Source organism: Emys orbicularis, chromosome 8 (assembly GCF_028017835.1).
Source record: "Emys orbicularis isolate rEmyOrb1 chromosome 8, rEmyOrb1.hap1, whole genome shotgun sequence".
Lineage (NCBI taxonomy): Eukaryota > Metazoa > Chordata > Testudines > Emydidae > Emys > Emys orbicularis.
In genome coordinates, this window is record NC_088690.1 from 36856203 (window position 1) to 36875188 (window position 18986).

Here is an 18986-nt window from a genome sequence, read left to right on the forward strand (position 1 = left end):
TGGAAAGAGAAGTGTCTTTATAAATGCCATCTTGGCATTCTGTGTTTATTTTCCATCAGTTACTTTCATATCACATTTGTTCAATGTACCAGTCAACATAATTTTTTCTAAGTGCCTTCACTGCAGCTCTACCTAGTTTCTGAAAATCAAACTTAGTTGTTTATGCCTTGCACTTTACTTCATCACCAACCATCAGCAAAATATACATATTCTGGAATTCGAATAAAGCCACCAATGTTGGTGACATTGCACGAGGTGGTATATACTACATCTTACCATTCCACACCCGTTCTGGTTCTTCTGTGCTGACAAAAAATAAAAACTTTAGTTTGTTAGCAAGCTGCACAGGTATGACTCACAAGACAAAGGCCAACCTCCTATTGATTCATGTGCCTAACTACCATTAACATTAATGAGGGTTATGGATATTTATTGATGAGAGAACAGGCACTTTAGGAAGCAGATAAGTGTAAGTAATAAGTTGACATTTTTATAGAGGCACTTTTTCTGGTTGTAACAACCAATTAATTGAAGTTTTAGACTCCCCGAAAATAAAAACCAAATAATGTGTTTATATTAATAGCTGGTAAAATCTAGTGAGGAACATTCAGTCCGTTATTCACGGAGATTGTCAGTATTTCTGTTTGGGAGAACAAGGTGCCACCATCTCTCCGATGAGTGGTTGTCAGGCTTACGCTTAATAAAACATCTCTTGACCCCAATTCTCTCACTAATCATCTCCCAGCTTTCATCTTTCCTGCAGGGAAGGTTAGTGAGAAAATTGTCTTGAGGGAAACTCTGTCATTAGTTGGAGTCCTCTGATTTCCTTGGCTCCTTTCAGTCTGATTTTTTTTTTTAAGCCTGCGTGGACATGGAAAAGGGATATTGTGGGCCTTTTTAGTCAGTGATCTCCTAGTGACAAAGATGGTGCTGACTCTTTAGGTCTTTCAGCTATTTTTTGATAGAATAGACCATATGCTCTAGATCTATTAATGTGGCTCATGGTTGGCTCAGCTCTTTCTACTCAGAGTGGTATTAACAGGGGCTTATTGCACTAAGAACTCTTTCATGAGGGATACTGCAGTGTCACCCTCCTGGCCAGTATGCATGTGGGAGACAGTGAGACCATTCAGGCTGCAGTGCCATTAATATGCTGATTACTATTAGAAGTCATATCAATATTACATTAGTACCCCGTGTCTCAGTCAGCTAGGTGCTTTACAAATAAACAATGAGCACAATCCCTGCCCCAGAGATCTCTGTCTAGACAAGGAGTACTTGTGGCACCTTAGAGACTAACACATTTTTTGAGCATAAGCTTATTTGTTAGTCTCTAAGGTGCCACAAGTACTCCTCATTCTTTTTGCTGATACAGAGTAAACGGCTACCACTCTGAAATCAGTCTAGACAGTAACACTCAAAAGAGATGTACAGTACAATGTATCGGTTTTCCCAGTTTCTCCCCAAGATTGGGATGTCTGAGGTAGTGTCTGAATTTCCATCCAAATCAAGATGACTGGATTGGGAAACCACCCAGAGAAGATGGCAACTCAGCTGAGGGATTCATAATGCAGGTTCCCTGAGGAGTGTCAGGCTGCTTCTGGATTTCCAGGTAGCAGCTGGAGCCAAGAATGCTTTTTCCCCCCATCTTTTGGCTATAAAAGATTATAATCTTGATAGATTATAATCTTTTCTCCTTCTTTCAGCTGTAGTCCTCGCTGCAGTCACCCATCTTTTGTCACCTCCATATTGAATTATTGCAATATGCTCTATTTAGGGCCACCTTTTGAGGAACACCTAGAAATCTCTGCCAGCGCAGAGTGATGCTACACACTTATTTAGTAGCGTTTCTTGCATGGAGCATATTATTCATGTGGTCCATAAATTGACTGCAGTGGCTTCCAAACTTTTTCTAGGTTCACTTTAAGGGGTTGAGTTTTTGATTTATAAATCCCTTTACAGCTAGGGTTTAGTTAGGGCTTGATTAAAGAATAGGAACCATAGGCCTATGCATAACATTTGGGTGGGCTAGAGTTTACTTCACAGCCCTTCTCTAGTGCCTAAAATCCCCCAAGTCCCATAGAAAAGCAAATGCAGATCCAGAATTCAGTCAATCAGGATTTTCAGCAAGGATTGCATAGGGTCAACCTCCCCACAACCAAGTCCAAAAGAACAAAAGGAATGAACTTCATTCTTAAGTACCAACTTTATAAAATCTTATAACGAAAAAACAAACACTAATAACTTAATTTCTGCAACATAACGAGGCTACTTTATAATCCACATTACATTATTTTCACAGTTTATATATAAGCATAAATAAAACAAATTCAATCTAAAAAGGTCAGTTCCCACAGAAACACAGTGAGAAGTAGCTCAGAGTTCCCAAAAACGTAGGTTAAGTTCACCTGAGTCTCAGTTACAGTCTTTGATCACTAAAATCTGTACAGTCTACTGAGTCAAAAGCATGGGAACAGTATCTCCTCTCCTCTTGCTTTTAGAAACCTCCAGCTGGAATCCATGCAGACTCTTCCTCCTCCTCTGCTGAAATCACTCAGCTAATCAGCTCACTAATTAATCAAACGCTCAGATTAAGTATATAAATAAAAAAACCTGTTACAAGAAAAATACAAAACTGAGAATAGCTAAATATAAATGACTCTTTCCCCATCATCACATTTAAATAAGAGAAGAGTTGGTGAATCATACACAATGGTTGAGGCAATTTAACTAAAACAGTTTGGCTAAAATCAAATAACTAGGACTGTCGATTGATTAATCACAGTTAACTCATGTGACTAACTGAAAAAAATTAATTGCGATTAATTGCACTGCTAAACAATAAAATACCAATTGAAATCTATTAAATATTTTGGATGTTTTTCTACATTTTCAAATATATTAATTTCTATTACAACACAGAATACAAAGTGTACAGTACTCACATTATATTATTTTTATTAAATATTTGCACTGAAAAATAATAAACAAAAGAAATAGTATTTTTCAGTTCACCTCATACAAGTACTGTAGTGCAATCTCTTTATCATGAAAATGTAACTTACAAATGTAGATTTTTTTTTGTTACATAACTGCACTCATAAACAAAACAATGTAAAACGTTAGAGCCTACATGTCCACTCAGTCCTACTTCTTGTTCAACCAATCACTAAGGCAAACAAGTTTGTTTACATTTATGGGAGATACTGCTGCCTGCTTCTTATTTACAATGTCACCTGAAAGTGAGAACAGGTGTTTGCATGGCACTTTTGTAGCCGGAGTTGCAAGGTATTTACGTGCCAGATATGCTAAACATTCGTATGCCCCTTCATTCTTCCGCCACCATTCCACAGGACATGCTTCCATGCTGATGACGCTCATTAAAAAAATGTTAATTAAATTTGTGACTGAACTCCCTGGGAGAGAATTGTATGCCTCCGGCTCTGTTTTACCCGCATTCTTCCATATATTTCATGTTATAATAGTCTCGGGTGACGACTCAGCACATGTTGTTTGTTTTAAGAACACTTTCACTGCAGATTTGATAAAACGCAAAGAAGGTACCAATGTGAGATTTCTAAAGAAAGCTGCAGCACTCGACCCAAGATTTAAGAATCTGAAGTGCCTTCCAAAATTTGAGAGGGATGAGGTGTGGAGCATGCTTTCAGAAGGCTTAACAGAGCAACACTCAAATGCAGAAACTAGAGAACCCGAACCACCAAAAAATAAAATCAGCCTTCTGGTGGCATCTGACTCAGAGGATGAAAATGAACATGCGTCGGTCCGCACTGCTTTGGATGCGAGCAGAACCTGTCATCAGCATGGACACATGCCCTCTGGAATGGTGGTTGAAGCATGAAGGAACATATGAATCCTTAGTGCATCTGGCATGTAAATATCTTGTGACACCAGCTACAACAGTGCCATGTGAACACCTATTCTCACTTTCAGGTGACATTGTGAACAAGAAGCGGGTAGCATTATCTCCTGCAAATGTAAACAAACTTGTTTGTCTGAGTGATTGGCTGAACAAGAAATAGGACTGAGGAGACTTGTAGGCTCAAAAGTTTTACATTGCAGTTATTATTGCAATGCAGTTATTTTTTTGTACATAATTCTACATTTGTAAGTTCAACTTTCATAATAAAGAGATTGCACTAGTAGGTGAACTGAAAAATACTTTTTCTTTTGTTTTTTGTAGTGCAAATATTTGTAATCAAAATAAATATAAAGTGAGCACTTTACACTTTGTATTCTATGTTGTACTTGAAATCAATATATTTGAAAATGTAGAAAGCCGCCACAAATATTTAAATAAATAGTTTTCTATTGTTGTTTAAAAAAAATTAATTGTGATTAATTGCACTGTTAATCACTTGATAGCCCTACAAATAACATTTGAATATACAATTAAAATAAAAGCAATTAGGTTTCCCTTCCAATTTCCCCTTTCTTGGCTTAATACTGCATGGGCTTTCCCCTTGGAGGGCTAACAATATCACTCATCTGCTGCACAGTGCTTCTGGGGCAGGGGGCGCAGGGGAGAAACCAGCTTGCCTTCTGTTCCTGTGGCTCAGCTTCTCCCAGCCCATGCAGGAGACATGGTCTTTTGTAAAGCAGCTGCCCTGACTACTTGTTCTCAGTGGAGTCTGAGTCCAGCTATAGAGGACCTATTGAGCATACCCAAAATTACCACACCCAATTCCAGAAGTTTCTGGGTGTGGAGTGCTAATTGTGCATTTGCCCAGCAGCAATGACCCAGGCACAACTTATTCCTACCACGTTAAAGCGGCAGCACTTTAACGTGCCTGAGTAGTCATGGCACCAGTGCTGGGAGAGAGCTCTCCGAGTGCTATAAAAAACCCACCTCCATGAGGGGAGAAAGTCGCAGCATGATAAAGTGCCAGTGTAGACAAGCCCTATGTGATAGCTCCCTGTTAGGCACATAGGTTACACATGTACAGTATAAGACCTAACCTCCTGCAGTCATGTGATTGCATCAGACACTAACCGCTTATTTAAAAACTAACTTTCTAGACCTTGTGGTTGTGAAGAAAAGCTTGAAAATTGTGATTTAAGTGTAACCAATACAGTGGCATCTGCCTGAGTCTGCAGACAGCCTGAAACAATAGCTCTAAGAGAGGTGAATTTCTCCATGTATCTCAAAGAGGGGATGTTACTATGATGAACTGCTTGAGTGTCCCCCTGCCAACCACCACCCAACAGAGGACTGTGTGTGCGCCAGGTGCTTGGGTTAGCATCGCAAAGCCTCCCTGCTGTCACTTCTGCCTCTTTGGGAAAAGGATGGGGACTCCTGCTGCTGTCCCACCTGCTTCCAAGGGGAGAGAAGCCCCATGCTGTCACTCCTGGTTGGGGGTGGGGACGCGGACCCCTGTGCTGCTGCTCTTCTTGGGGGAAGAAGGTGATGCTGCTACTCCAAGTGGAGGGTTCCGTGTCTTGGTGTGCCTAGAGCTGCCAATTACTTTAATCCGAACCTTGGTCCAGGCTGTTTTACAGAGTGCCTCACTACCTATGTTCCACCCCAAGAGCTGAGATCAACTGGGGTGCGCTCATTGGCAATCCCTAGATATGTCTGGTGTGGTTGGAGGGGGAGCAATGAATAGGCCATTCTCCATAGAGTGCCCCTGCCTCTGGAACTTGCTTCCCACATTCTTCTGACCCAGCCTTAGTTACATGACCTTCTTTGCAATTATCAAGGTCTGGCTACTTACCCAGTCTTTCTTCTGCGGGGGTGGATTTCCTGGCATGTTCCAGACATTGTGTCAATTTAGTTACATTTTAATTTTTGTCATGTTCATAATTGTACTCATGTGCCAAGAGGTCAGCATAGATAGCTTGATAAACTGAAAATGCTAACAGCAAATCCAATCAAGTGAACATCCTTTGGTTTTTGATGGCTTTACCTCTTCTTGTTTCAAGCCCAGGAGGCAGCCTTAAAGCTGATGAAAAGATAAATTCAATTACACTTAAAACTGACTTTGGCTGTTAGTATTCATCCTGCCCTTACCTAGCTTTGCCATCCATCCTATTGCAATCGTTTAAATTTGCCCCAATAGTAGTTTGCCTATTAGCTTTGCTAATGAATTTACTAGTGCAAAAGACCACTTGCAGGGCTACCCTAAACATAATGAATGTAATTATTTAGCACAAAACCAGGGCAGCCTCTCTTTCTCTCTTGACAAGAATAATTCTTTGTCCTCTCATTAGCCATGTGCCTTGGTCTCAGTAAACTAGTTATTGACCTGCTCATTTAAGGAGCTTCACTCTAAATGCTGCTTCCCTTATTTAACTCAGATAAGTTCCTATAAATTCTCCTCACCATGCAATACTAGCATGTAAAAAGTAGCCATTGTTCATTTGTTGTGAAGAAAACTAGAAGACAGAAAGCTATTCTTAGATAGATGCTCAGCCTCCTGAGCCCTGCTTGCTTTCCCCTGGTTATAATGGATACAAAACTGTATGGGGCTTAGTAGACATCATGTAAACGCTATAGGAAATCTGAGCCAATGAATCATGGAGACAGACCCCTACTGAGTACTGTGTGTCTGAACAGACAGCAAGTAGAAAACAGCTTAAGCAAGTGTCTTTCATATGACAAAAATATATAAATTAGAAATGAATTGAGAATGTTTGACTCAATTTTTTAGTCATCTTAGAACCACAGAGTACCACTGATCTGTGATATATAAAACACTAATTACTCTCAATATGCTGAAGGCCTATATAGAATTATTTTGTATGTGCATAGCTTCTGTCATCATTTACTTTTTTAAAGTCCCATCACATTGGGTCACATTGGTCCTGATGTCTTTCTGTCAGTTAGGATGTGATAAGACTTAGTAAGATGAGACTTGCATAGCATAATGTGAAACAACATCAGATTTGTAAGAGTTAAAATTGAGTGTCCCTATTCTTCCTTCTTAGGCTGTTTGTAACTCACACTGAAAATACACACACACACACACACACACACACACACACACACACGATAATTTCTTTAATAGAAAAGCTTTTAGGGCAAGTGTTTGCTATCAGAAAGTTTACTTTGCAAGATGCTGGTATTTTTCCACATCTTCTAGGTAGATTCAGGACATAACTGCTGTATTTTAAGTTTAGCATTTGTCTGTAGGAATGTAATTGTGCTGCAAAAAGTTAATAAACACCCCACCTTGGGGAAACCTTGTTAACATTTTTATTACATTTTTATGTTTGAATAATGATGCTTTAATATATATCTTTCTTGACTGCAATTCCCAGAGTCCTTATAAGAGTAACTTGGCTTGACAGCTCAAGAATTCTAAGCTAAATAGGAGACAAATTAGGAAGGAGTCTATTGGGGGAAAACAAGATGGGATGAACTACTAAGTATGGTGTGAGGAGTTCGAGGTACAACCTTCATCTTGAGATTGAGGACTTCCTGTGGCCCAATTCTGCAGTCTTATCAATGAAGGCAGACCCTCGGCAGCCATGTGGATCTCAATTGTTTTCCATGGGACTTCATGTAGGCACAAGGCTCTGCTCATGTGTCTCAGACTACAGGATCAGGACTTCTATTCATACCCACAGTTCATACACATACACAGTATGTGCAACTCCACTGAAGTCAGTGGAAATATGCTATTATAAAATTGGTGTGCTAAAGCAGTGAATCAGGCCCAATATTTTTCAGATTAGCAGGAGGTAACGGGGAGGCTTGCCTTTAAGGGCTAGAGGGGTTAGAGTTAGCCTACCCTGATTACAATGGAGATGCACTTGGGTTGGACCAGGTGATTCCATTAAAGGCCCACACTTACCTTCACAGACCCAAACACAGTTAGTCTCTAAGGTGCCACAAGTACTCCTGTTATTTTTGCGGATACAGACTAACACGGCTGCTACTCTGAAACCAAGAAATCTGTTATCTACAGCCAGGCACTCAGATACCACAGAATATCCTGCATCTTGGCAGGGGGTCAGACTTAGATGACTCTTGCGGTCCCTTCTAACTCTATGGTTCTATGATTCTAAGAGCAGCAGGGGGCTACAGAAAAGGGGGGGGGGTTGTTGTATTGCTTGCTGAGATTGCCAGAGGCACAGGAGGCCTAACAGTAAGCTGAGAAAGAGAGAGCCCAAAGAACAGAGCCTAAGACCCACATGATAATGGCTGTGTTGTTTTCAGTGTTGGTTTACTGCTTTGGGAGAATGAATAACGACTAAAAGCCTGGCCAGAAGGGTCTGTGAGACTATTTATTTAGTGTGAATGCAATAGGAGCACCTGACGAGGGGAGAAATTGTTATCAGGGCACCAGAGAGTGACCACAGGCTGTGTGGGGGTGCACAGGAGGCAGCTGACCGCACTACGCTGGAAAACTGCAGCCACCTCCCCCCATAAATAAACACCCAAAAAACAACCAAACAAAACAAACCCTCATAAGATTTTGCTATAGAAGATGCTAGAAATTCTTACTTGTAGTGGACTGAATATCTCTCGGAAGGGATGATTTGTTTTGGATGCCATCACTTTTCTGATATATCATTGAGTCTTATTTGAGAGAGGAGCAAGTGATGCCAAGGCTATGCAGCACAGCCCTTTCCCCTGCTCCTAGCACAGTGAATGTTAGATCTTGATTTCAAAATGATAAAAGGCCTCACATATTTCCTGTTTACCTATATATTTCTGGATCACATAGTTGCTCTCTGCAAATCCAAGCTACCACGTTAATGTGAAACACATCAGTAAGTAAAGAAAATAAGACAACTGCCATCCTTTAATTCTATTCCCATATTTCTTCCAACCTCTAAGAGTCATTGCTTTTCTATGGGAAATGATTTGGCACTGAAATATTATAAGTTGCAAGAAGATGATTAATACATCTCATTTCTTGCCAGGTGTTCCCATTACATCGTCAGTAACTAAACCTTGCCGTTTAGTTTTTAGATACTCATTACAAATAATCATATTTGAGGCTAGTTTGAATTTAGACAGAGGATCCTATTAATAAACCATTCTTTTTTAGGACTGTCCTTAATGGTAGGTTTATATAGATGTATTCAGTTACATTTTAAACCATAAATTGCAGATAAGAATCCAATTTGATATTGTGATAAAACTGAATATTGGTATATTATTTATAATATACACCTCTACCCCGATCTAACGCGACCCGATATAACACAAATTTGGATATAACGCGGTAAAGCAGTGCTCGGGGGGGGGGCGGGGGCTGCGCACTCTGGCGGATCAAAGCAAGTTCAATATAACGTGGTTTCACCTATAACGTGGTAAGATTTTTTGGCTCCCGAGGACAGCGTTATATTGGGGTAGAGGTGTATTTGATAGTTCCACAATTAGATAATAAGTGAGGAATGATGCAAAACATGGTGTGTATGATATGAGACAGCTGCACACTTTGAGCTTAGTTATGCCTATGCAGAGGCAGAACTGTACTGGGGCTGGGGAGAAGTGCATCATCCAAGATTTTTACTTAAAAATTGAACAAAAATTGTTAAGGTAGCAGTGAGACACATGCGTATATAGAATCTCACAATGCCCTTCTTACAGTCACTTTTTAGATTAGAACGTCACTGTAAGATGGATTTGGGCCATGGCTTCCTCTTTATTCTTGACTTCAACTAGCTTCGTTAGGCCATTAACAAAAAAAGACACTTCTACAATATTTTATAGGCTTTTGATTACAGTATTTTCAAATGACCCTTCATTGCCGTTACTTATTGCAGCTCATTGAGACTTTGGGGAATTCATAACTGGAGTTATTATTTTTACTATTATTTATTGGTAGAGAAGTATCAAGACTGAGGCCCCAATGTACTAGGGAAGACGTGGCCACTGCCACAAAGATCTTACAATCTACTAGGAAGCAAAACAATAATAAGGAAAGGGAGAGGTGGGAAAAAGGAAACAGTGATTTCATAGTCTAGTTTTGAGTACAATTTGATGGGTTTGAAAACATTTTTTCTTTACTATAAATACATAAATAAACATAAACTAATATCCTCGGGCTAGGATGCTAATTTTGAAGCACTGCAGCAGAAGTGGGTCTTGAGGAGAGATTTGAAGGAGGAGCCAAAATCATGATATTGTATGAAATATAAACACTTAAGAGTCTGTAAATGAATGTGATGTATTTTGCTCCAGTGTTCATCAAACAGAAAGGAGAATCTGTCTCAGCATGCTGTAAGATTATCATTAATTGTTAATAGTATTAATGTTTATTAGTGACAGATGATTGACTTTAAGTGCCTCATGAATAATAAATAATGATGTGGATTTCTGGTTTCCGCCTTAGATTTGTATGCAAGGCCAGTGGGAGTAACCTTCACTCTTTTAGAGGGACATTGCATGAGTTCCCAGAGGTATGCTATACTATAAGCTTTAAGACTTCTCACATTTTAGCACTGAGAAACTTGCAATGATTTTTGACCCTTTCTTAGGCCATATAGATTGTTCTGAAGCCTCAGGATGACGGGAAGTTCATCACTGTTCTTTTGGCTAATCCAGGACTGCTGGAAGGTGCATTATTCACTCTAAGGCCCTGTTGGATTTCATAACACTTAAACACCTGTGTCCATCAAACAGAACACACAGGATCTCAGCCAGAGCTGTTCTTGACTTTGTAATTTCATTGACTGACAGTTTAATATCTATTTATTTCCACATCTGACTCCAATAGAGACAGGCTGGCATCCTGAATGTCAGGCTATTATGCTGACAACGGTGTTTTTTCATTATTTTAGGAAGGGGGAGAAAAGGGTTCTTCATAAGTAAAGATCTTTTCAAGCACAGAAACTGTGCTAAAGACCAAATTATGGTTCATATATAATTGGCAGTAACTAGTGATAGGTTACCTGTATATATTTATAAGAGAGGGGGCATACAATTTTAGCTTAACTAGTAAACTAACTCTTACTTCTCTGCTTTGAAATGAGATGTATAATTATATTATTTAAATAGCTGGAATAGCTACCATTATTATGGTATTTTATAAACAATGTTTTCTTTGCTGAAATTAAATGTTTAGATTAGGGCTTCTTGTTTTGATCAAATTTTGTTCAGCCTCTAAACAGAAACAAGTGGTTTTGCTCCATCCAGATTCTGTAATATTGAAACTACTTAAGAAAATGTTTCAAGAGTAAAATATAAATAAAATCTTTAACCAAGGCTGTGATGGAATTGAGGAGAAAAACAGAACATAAAAATGCTTGGGCACTGGCCAAAAAATAATGATTCTGTAATAATGTTCTCCAGATGTTAGGCGGCTAAACCAGTCCAAAATTGCAGTTGCTTATATACTGTCAATCATTCAATACTATATAAGCAGAAAACTGTTATTTTTAGTTCAGTGGGTTGTGATTAGTACTGTAATTATTCCAACTCACCAGAACTTCTTAGACTTTTGTGGGTTCTCTCATTATAGCAAAAACTGGTAACAGTGTACATTACCACTGATTTACATGGTGCATCCATTGAAGAACAGCCCTGTTATTACACACAGTTGCACAAACCTACTTCATTCCCTGAACTACTGTGTTATTACAACTTGTAAGAAAGAAACCAATATGTCTTTGTAAAACACTTTGAGATACTCGGAGTATGAAATACAAATTCCACTCTATTCAGAAAATAATTATTCACAAAATTAACAGCTTTACCTTTGTAGTATATCTCCATGGAATCGTATTAACTTCAGTCTGGCTTCTTAGCAATTACAATGTAATTACTATAATTAATTTAAGATTCCTGCATGCAGTAGTTTTGGAGAGTTTATGCTGTAGTCTTTCTTAGTAGATCATAAGGGCCAGATGCCAGTGCCTGCATAGCCTGGCTATATGAGAATCTGAACTGAGTGCAGGGTAGTACAAAGATGTGCTTCGGAGTTGAGGAGCATAATCTTCCATCTTTACCTGGGTGCAGAGCTCAGAGTATAATAACCTACATGGCAGCCCACTATATTTGATGGTAGACTACTATATCTATAAAAATAACAGGAGTACTTGTGGCACCTTAGAGACTAACAAATTTATTAGAGCATAAGCTTTCGTGGGCTACAACCCACTTCTTCGGATGTATCTATGTAGGTGTGGATGAACTTACCACACATTACCCCTTCCCTGGCTCCCGCCTCACCCCAAATTCCCCCCTGCATCTGCTTTATCTGTACCTGGGCTCTCCCCCAATAATGCAGATTTGCACTTTCCTCTTACTGCATTCAGTGCCTTATAGCACCGCTTCCTTGGTAAAAACGCTTTATCCCTGAAAATGTTACAGAGAACTTTGGTATTTCCATTCTGTCCCATAATGTCCAACAGAATTGCACTAATTACACAAGATGATATAAGTCAGAGGACACATCTCAAAACCAGAGATGATGCAGTTTATAAATGGTTGTGATACAAATGAAAGATCCTATGGATTAGCTTTTTGCGTCAACTTGGATAAAGTAAGTGTTTTTTCTAGCTCTGTTCTTAACATTTTGCACATCATCTGAGAGACTGGAAAGCAAAGACGTTTCCTTGCAAACTGAAAACATTTAGGAGCAGATTTTAGGCACCTAAAGAGGGAGTTAGGCACCTAGTAGGATTTTCACAAGTGCCTAGCTCACATAGAAATCAATTTGAATTAAATGCCTAAACACTTGTGAAAATCCCACTAGGCACCTATCTGCATCTGTAAGTGCCTAAATACCCTTAAATATTTGGCCCTTAGTGGGCTAAGGCATTATTTGAATTCAGTGCATTCTGCACTAAAAGGAAGAAAGAAAGTACAGTATCTTAAAACCAAGGCCCTTGGACCATGCTTGTGATGAAAGAAAAAGAGAAACAACACAAGCTGTTGTAATTGCATGATCAGCACTGGGAGATTTTTGCATCCTCAGATGAGAAAAGGTGTCTGTACAAGGAGGTGAAGGGGCAACATTTTAAATACTGGTGAATGATTGGTATTTTGAGTGCGTTTAGCATATAGTCAAGAGTGTGGCAAGGACAAATGGGAATCTTATATGATCATAATGTTTCTATTTATATACACATAAAATAGAACAGGATTTTAAAAGCTAATGCAATTTTCTATTATAACGACACCCTTAATAACAATATGGTTTCTCTGCAGAGATATAAACAAACAGAATACAAAATGAGATAATACCATAAAACAGATGCTTTATTTGTAGGATTTGAAGTGCACTTGCCTTGAAACATATACCAACTTTAAATAATCAGCAATAAGTGCAATACAAAAGTTTGTTCCCTTTATTACATGGATATAATTTATTGTGTAATTCTCATATTGTTACAAAAATAATGTATAACATGATTCATGGTTCTGTAGCCATATGTAATATCTGACCTAGAATTTACCATCACTGATTACAAATATGTAGAAATTGGGAATGAGATGGTGGGATTGATTTATGTTAATTGAAGCTGTAGTACTGATAAAGTGAGCATTTACAGGAGGGATGTTCACTGGCATTAGATGTTATAGTCATCTCATGCATTTTACTGGAGTCTATTGCTTGTATTTTGCATATATGTTGCTGCTAGCTGAATTGAAATGGACTGTAATATGCGATTAAAAATTAAGTTTGTCTCCTTAACAGTACAAATGGGCAAAATAGTTCAGATAAAATAAGAGCTGACCTGAACCTGTACCCAAAGCTCCAAGTAAATTAAAGCTAAAAAATTGTTTGGGTTTAAAGAAATAATATAGGTTTTATTTATGTACTTTGTCTTCTAATTACTTATTACTTATTCATTTTTCTTGCATGTCTTTGCCTTTCCTCATTTCAGATGACATTAGGAAACACTGGAATTCTCACAAGAGTGACTTTTCTCATACAATTTTCAGTCTGTTTTTTTTTTCTGATGCATGTGTGTATTTTTTAATCAGTATTAAATTTGTTGACTCCTAAATGAGCGACCTCTTGCTCTTTCATTCTGAGAGAGGATAAAAAGGAGTACTTTAATGAATTTCTCTATACCATTCATTATTTTGCATGTCTTGATCATGTCCCTAGTTATTCATCTCCTCTATGTATACTAAGGGCTAGATCTTTACTTCTGTGAAGCTATACAGATTTACACTAACTCAAGAGCTGGCACTAATATTTTTAATGTTCCTTCCTATGGCACTGGAAACATTTCTAAGCCTCTCATCATTTTGTTGTCCTTTACACAATATCATTTTTCCTATGTCCACTGTTTGCACTGTCCTGCTCCATCTCCCAGCACATTCTGATGTAAAGAACTGCCACAAAATACAACGGATGCTGAAATCTTCTGGGTCCTAAATGAGTATGTGACAGGACATGGACTTCAGTGAGACCACTGCATTGACATTTTCATGGATGGAATGGTTGCAATGACAGGAAGACATTCAGGTGTAATGGCGAAAGTGATGGAAGTTGCACTGACTACTCAAACAACACTACTTTATTCATTGAGAGGTCTTGGCAGCCAAGAAATCATCTCCAGAGCCTAATGATGTCCTCAGTATATTTATTAAAATTGTGAATTTTGTGAAAGCAAATGGACTCAATTCTTGCCTCTTTGCTGCAATGAAGAAATGGGGTTTGAACACCATCACTTATTCTTACACGCTGAGGGGTGCGGTGGTTATCTCGTGGCAAAGTATTAAACTGAGTGTATGAACTGCAATGTGAACTTGAAACCTTTCTGGCTCAAAAGAAGTCTCCTCTGGCAGCATATTTTCAGGATTTACAATGGCTCGCCAAACTTGCATATTTGGCAGATTGAGCTGATTTAAATGATCAAATACAGGTCTGTCGCATCTTACGTGCAATTTCAGCTTTACGCAGTCGGCAAAAACAAAAACAAAACCAAAAAAAAAGAGAAAAATAACAATTTTAATACTGTACCTGTAGTGCGGGCGATTCCGCCCGCCATTATACTCAATGTAATTTTGACTATACGTGATTTTCGCTTTACGCACTGACTGCGGAATGTAACCCCAGCGTAAGATGCGACAGACTTGTATATCTCTCTAAGCGGGAAGTATGTCGAGTGTCTTTGAATTGACTGAAAAGATCACAGCCTTTTAAAAAAAACCAAAACAAAACTCCAAGTCTGGAAAGAGAGAGTCAGATGCAACTATTGTGACATGTTCCCATCTTTTGCATTTCTGGCTATTGATGACAGTAAAGGTGTGGATCTGCCCCTCATATGTGAAATAATTGCATCAGATCTAAAATCAACTCTCCAAAAGTTCGAGGACTATTTCCCTTAAGACTCTGATACCTGGAAAAGAAAGCAATGCATTCATGATTCTTTCTCCTCTCTAGAAACTGAAACTTTTTTGTCACCATCGTTGGAGGACAAGTTGCTGAAACTGTCAAGTGATGAGGGTCTGAAGTTACAGTTTCATGAAGTGACTCTACCTATTTTCTGGATCAAAGTCAGAACTGAATATCCATAACTTAGTGAACTCGCTGTCAAAACTTTGCTCCCATTCCATTCCACGTACCTCTGCAAAATTGGATTTTCAGTGATGATTGCAATGAAAACAAAATACCGCAACTGGCTGAATGTTGGAAAGACACTCTGAATATCCTTGTCAGACACTCATCCCTGGATTGAAAGACTTGTGTCTACAAGACAGGCACAAAAATCTCATTAACAGTATGGTGAGCAAATCCATCTGATTTTTTTTTTTATTTAAAAACTAAATCAATTGAATTATCTCTAATGCACAAAATGAAGTATACACTTGTAGAGAAAATTATTGGTACCCTTCATTTGAAACAAAGTTTAAAAATCAGGTTAACGTTTTTGTATCACACAACTGGTCGAATTGGACTTTATTTTAACAAATAAACAGAACTGGAGTAGTAGCCCTGTGTTGGTTATATGGCTGTCCAACATCTTGACAGATGGTGGTGCTTAGCAATGTTATAGGAAAAGATCCTGATGTGCAAGCAGCAAACCTTCCCACAGTGGCTACAAGTTCACTTGCCAGATGGAAGTTGAAGCATACTCTGCTTCCTGGATCACCTGCAGGCCTCAGCCTGGGCTCTCTGATGGCTGGCTCTCTATGCTGACTGTACCAATCTTAACCCAGCTTCTCCAAAGTGAACGATTGTGGGTAGGATTGTCCCAGTTGTCATTGGGAATGCTGAATTTCTTGAGCCCTTGCTTGACCTTGTCGCTGTTTCAGAGCTTTGGCTTTACTCTGTGTCGCTGGAAGTTCTTAAGTTGGCCATAGAGCACAACCTTCGTCAGATGATCTTGAGCCATGAAGTCTGGAGCCATGGCATTAGAGCTCAGCTTTCATGGAGAAACAAAGTCAGGGTTATGCATAGGAGTGTTAAAAGCAAATTGTATTGGTAAGCAAGTAAAATGTGCTTTACATGCAGATAGTACAAAATGCCTGGCAATATTGGAAAAAACAGCAAGTACCAGTGAAACACTCTTCCTTTTTTTCCCCTCTCAAGTGATCCATGACAGTTTAGGAAGGCAGCAAGCTGGTTCCTGGTATCAAAAAGGTTGAGAAACACTGGCATAAGCCACACTGGGTATAACCAGCTTCCTACTGCCATCCAGTCTTCAGCCTCAACTCTTCCCAATCCCCTACGTAGACTTAGTCTCCCTTTGTCTTGCCTTAAGACAGATTCATAGATTCATAGATTCTAGGACTGGAAGGGACCTCGAGAGGTCATCGAGTCCAGTCCCCTGCCCTCATGGCAGGACCAAATACTGTCTAGACCATCCCTGATAGACATTTATCTAACCTACTCTTAAATATCTCCAGAGATGGAGATTCCACAACCTCCCTAGGAAATTTATTCCAGTGTTTAACCACCCTGACAGTTAGGAACTTTTTCCTAATGTCCAACCTAAACCTCCCTTGCTGCAGTTTAAGCCCATTGCTTCTTGTTCTATCCTTAGAGGCTAAGGTGAACAAGTTTTCTCCCTCCTCCTTATGACACCCTTTTAGATACCTGGAAACTACTATCATGTCCCCTCTCAGTCTTCTCTTTTCCAAACTAAACAAACCCAATTCTTTCAGCCTTCCTTCATAGGTCATGTTCTCAAGACCTTTAATCATTCTTGTTGCTCTTCTCTAGACCCTCTCCAATTTCTCCACATCTTTCTTGAAATGCGGTGCCCAGAACTGGACACAATACTCCAGTTGAGGCCTAACCAGCGCAGAGTAGAGTGGAAGAATGACTTCTCGTGTCTTGCTCACAACACACCTGTTAATGCATCCCAGAATCATGTTTGCTTTTTTTGCTACAGCATCACACTGTTGACTCATATTTAGCTTGTGGTCCACTATAACCCCTAGATCTCTTTCTGCCATACTCCTTCCTAGACAGTCTCTTCCCATTCTGTATGTGTGAAACTGATTTTTCCTTCCTAAGTGGAGCACTTTGCATTTGTCTTTGTTAAACTTCATCCTGTTTACCTCAGACCATTTCTCCAATTTGTCCAGATCATTTTGAATTATGACCCTGTCCTCCAAAGCAGTTGCAATCCCTCCCAGTTTGGTATCATCTGCAAACTTAATAAGCGTACTTTCTATGCCAATATCTAAGTCGTTGATGAAGATACTGAACAGAGCCGGTCCCAAAACAGACCCCTGCAGAACCCCACTTGTTATACCTTTCCAGCAGGATTGGGAACCATTAATAACAACTTTCTGAGTACGGTTATCCAGCCAGTTATGCACCCACCTTATAGTAGCCCCATCTAAGTTGTATTTGCCTAGTTTATTGATAAGAATATCATGCGAGACCGTATCAAATGCCTTACTAAAGTCTAGGTATACCACATCCACAGCTTCTCCCTTATCCACAAGACTCGTTATCCTATCAAAGAAAGCTATCAGATTGGTTTGACACAATTTGTTCTTTACAAATCCATGTTGGCTGTTCCCTATCACCTTACCACCTTCCAAGTGTTTGCAGATGATTTCCTTAATTACTTGCTCCATTATCTTCCCTGGCACAGAAGTTAAACTAACTGGTCTGTAGTTTCCTGGGTTGTTTTTATTTCCCTTTTTATAGATGGGCACTATATTTGCCCTTTTCCAGTCTTCTGGAATCTCTCCCATCTCCCATGATTTTCCAAAGATAATAGCTAAAGGCTCAGATACCTCCTCTATTAGCTCCTTCAGTATTCTAGGATGCATTTCATCAGGCCCTGGTGACTTGCAGGCATCTAACTTTTCTATGTGATTTTTAACTTGTTCTTTTTTTATTTTATCTTCTAAACCTACCCACTTCCCATTAGCATTCCCTATGTTAGACATTCCTTCAGACTTCTTGGTGAAGACCGAAACAAAGAAGTCATTAAGCATCTCTGCCATTTCCAAGTTTCCGGTTAATGTTTCTCCCTCTTCACTAAGCAGTGGGCCTACCCTGTCCTTGGTCTTCCTCTTGCTTCTAATGTATTGATAAAAAGTCTTCTTGTTTCCCTTTATTCCTGTAGCTAGTTTGAGCTCATTTTGTGCCTTTGCCTTTCTAATCTTGCCCCTGCATTCCTGTGTTGTTTGCCTATATTCATCCTTTGTAATCTGTCCTAGTTTCCATTTTTTATATGACTCCTTTTTATTTTTTAGATCATGCAAGATCTCGTGGTTAAGCCAAGGTGGTCTTTTGCCACGTTTTCTATCTTTCCTACCCAGCGGAATAGCTTGCTTTTGGGCCCTTAATAGTGTCCCTTTAAAAAACTGCCAACTCTCCTCAGTTGTTTTCCCCCTCAGTCTTGATTCCCATGGGACCTTACCTATCAGCTCTCTGAGCTTACCAAAATCCGCCTTCCTGAAATCCATTGTCTCTATTTTGCTGTACTCCCTTCTACCCTTCCTTAGAATTGCAAACCCTATGATTTCATGATCACTTTCACCCAAGCTGGCTTCTACTTTCAAATTCTCAACGAGTTCCTCCCTATTTGTTAAAATCAAGTCTAGAACAGCTTCCCCCCAGTAGCTTTTTTAACCTTCTGAAATA